Source organism: Lontra canadensis, unplaced genomic scaffold, assembly GCF_010015895.1.
Source record: "Lontra canadensis isolate GAN:19392208 unplaced genomic scaffold, GSC_riverotter_1.0 scaffold3753, whole genome shotgun sequence".
Taxonomy (NCBI): domain Eukaryota; kingdom Metazoa; phylum Chordata; class Mammalia; order Carnivora; family Mustelidae; genus Lontra; species Lontra canadensis.
The window spans coordinates 1-3,182 of NW_022634737.1; the positions used below are offsets into that span (position 1 = coordinate 1).

The 3,182-nt window shown below is 56.2% G+C and overlaps 1 non-coding gene across 1 annotated transcript; it reads left to right on the top strand.

Moving 5' to 3' along the window:
- The first annotated feature begins 727 nt into the window (after positions 1-727).
- TRNAM-CAU lies at positions 728-800 on the top strand. The gene has a single exon. It is a non-coding gene; the product is annotated as a tRNA-Met (tRNA).
- Positions 801-3,182: the final 2,382 nt, after the last annotated feature.

The window sequence follows — 3,182 nt, forward strand, 5'->3', positions numbered from 1 at the left end:
GGAGAATTCGCGGAACCGTTCGTGTCAAGTGCTCAGCCTCTGCAGTGCCAGGGCGAGCTGCTAACCCATTTTACAGAGGACGGAGCTTGTCAAAGGACTTGTCAAAGGACTGTCTAAGGAGCTTGTCAAAGGACTGTCTCTTGGCGAGAGCCCAGAGCAACGAATGGCCCGTGGGAGATTCGCACTGCGATCCTGGAGGTGACGACGTGGTCCGCCTTACCGGGCGGCGTGCCCTCGGCCCGGGTGTGTTCTTCCCGCTCCTCGGGGGTCGCACCGCCCCCGGCCCCCCGTTCCCGCCGTGGCGCGCGCTGCGGGACTCGGGGTGCTGCGGCCGGGGACGCGGCTGGTTGGGGGCAGTGCGGGCGGCGCCGGTCCTTGTCGCGGCCTGGAGGTCCGCGCGCAGGCGGCTCAGGCCCGGGACCCCGCGCGCGTGTGACGCGGTGCGGTGCGCAAGGCGCCGGAGCCGAGCGCGGGGTCTGCCGGCGGTGAGCGGGGTGGCCGGCGACGTGGGACGCCCCCCTCCCCTGCTGGTGGCATGGAGGATAAGCTCCGGGAAGGATCCGGATCCCATCAGGGCTCGGGGCTCGGGTAGCGGACACCCAGGGGGCCCGGCACCCACGCTTCCTTCGGGTGCGCGGCTTGGGACAAAAGCGGGACCTTGCAGAGATGGCGCGTCAGCGGGAGCGGGCTGGCGGGAAGGGTTCCGCTGGGGGAGGCCGGAGCCAGTGCCTTCTTAGCGCAGTAGGCAGCGCGTCAGTCTCATAATCTGAAGGTCCTGAGTTCGAGCCTCAGAGAAGGCACGAGACTTTTGTCGCGGAGGCACACCTGGTCTGGGGCAGAAGTGTGTCGGTGGGGACGAGCGGACGATGGCCCGCGGATCTAATTCCCGAAAGGGACAGCTGCGCAGCCCCGGGGCCAGCTCCCAGTCCCAGCGCTGTGGTTAGAATGGCGCTGGGGTCCTCCCAGAGCTTTCAAGGGTTTCATGGGGGAGCAGCGAGCCACACGAGTTTTCTGTGCTGACGTCGCTGTGCACCCTGGCATCGAAGTCTGGATTGACTGCCTCTCCGCTGCCCTACAAACTGACCACAGCCTTCCTCCCTTAAAAGAGCATCAGTGTATGACCTTACAGACCCGGAGGTCGGAAGGTGAACATGGGTCCTCTGGGGCTCAAACCGAGAGGTGACAGAGCTGCTTGCCTTCCAAAGGCCCCCGGGGAGCCTTCCTTCTTGCCTTTTCCAGGAGCTTCTAGAGGCTGCCCATGTTCCTTAGCTCCTGACAGGACCCTGTCGCTCTCACCTCTGCTCCTGTTGTCACATCTTCTCTGACTGGGACCCTCCTCCCACCTTCTTCCAGGGACCCTGTGATTACTCTGAGCCCACCTGGGGAAGCCCGGACACTCTTCCCGTCTCAAGGGCCTTGCCTCAGCCACATCCTCAAGGTCCCCTTTGCCATGCCCAACAGCTACTCCCAGGCTGTGGTGACTCGGAAATGGAGCTCTCAGGGAGGGGTGAAGGGGCGGGAGACACTATCACAGCCAACGTCATCTGCCCCCTGCTTCCCAAAGACCTACGCCTCCCCCACGTGAAACAAGGCTCACGCCACCCCAATCCCCAGCCCCCGACATCTCAGCTCCATTCAGCCCCAACTCTGCTTCTACATCCCCCCAAGCAGGCATGAGTTAGGCTCTGTGTAGAAGCCATTCTGGGCACAATTCCTCTCCACTTACAGATCTGTGAAAGTCGCAAGGCCTCTGCTCCCCAGAATGCGACGGGGGGGGGCAGGTCCAGGATAACCGTTGTAGACTGTCCCCCTTCAGAGGGATGCTCTTGAAGGGGGAGAAGGAGTCACCGTCCCAAGTCATTGCAGAATGAACTTTCCGAGTCCCTTTTGGATGTTCAAAGTTCAGCCAGGCCAACAACATTTTAGCTGAATTTCAAGGCCTGGGAATCGTCCCCTCAGGCTAGAGTCAACCAACGGAATGGGAGAAGATATTTGCAAATGGCACATCTGATAAAGGGATAGTATCCAAGACATATACAGAGCTGATACAACAAAACTCCAGAGACAAATAACCCAGGTCAAAAACGGGCAGAAGACACGGACAGACATTGCTCCGAAGGTGACAGACACATGGCCAACAGACACATGACAAGATGCTCAACATCACTCGTCATCGGAGAAATGTCAGTCAAAACTACCATGAGATGTCACCGCGCCCCGTCAGTACGGATAACGTCAACAGCTCAAGAAAGAACAAGTGCTGGTGAGGATGTGCAGAAAGGGGACCCCTCGTGCACTGCTGGTGGGAACGCAGATTGGTGCGGTCATTGTGGAACACTGCGGAGGCTCCTCAGAAATCTAAAAATAAAACTATCCTATGATCCAGGAATCACACTACTGGGTATTTACTTACGAAATACAAAAACACTTGCAGCATTACCAACCAGAGCCAAATCATGGGAGCAGCCCAGTGTGCACTGACCCATGAGGCGAGCAGGAAGGTGTGGTCTCTGCACACAGCGGGCTGTCAGCCAGCCCTGAAAGGAGGAGGAATTGCCGCCTGCAGCAGGGGTGCAGCTAGAGGGCACCATGCCAAGCGACGGCAGTCAGTCAGCCACAGACTGGCGAGTACCGTAAGACTTTCCTCATATATGGAATTTAGGAAACAAAACAAATGAGTAGAGGGGAAAAAACAGAGAAACCGGAGAGACAGAGAAACCCAGAAACAGACTATTAACTTTAGGGAACAAACCGATGGTTACCAGAGGGGAGGTAGGAGGGTGCGGGAAAGCGGTGGTAGGGATTAAAGAGTACAGTTGTCATGATGGGGAAAAATACACATAAATTGAGCTGTTTCCTTTCTTATTGTTGGGTTTTATTAAGAGTTCTTTGCATATGTTGGGTAACAGTCCTTTCTCAGATGTCTTTTGCAAATATGTTCTCCCAGTCTGTGGCGTGTCTTCTCATTTTCTTGTCCGTGTCTTGCAGAACAGAAATTCTAAATTCTCCTGAACTCCAGCTTATCAGGTTTTCCTGCCATGAATCGTGCTTTTGGTGTTGTGTCTAAGAAGTTACCACTAAACCCAAAGTCACCTCTGTTTTCCTCTGTGTTACGTTCTGGAATTTTATGGTTTTATATTTTAATATAGGTCTAGGATCCATTTTGAGTGTAGTTTTGTACA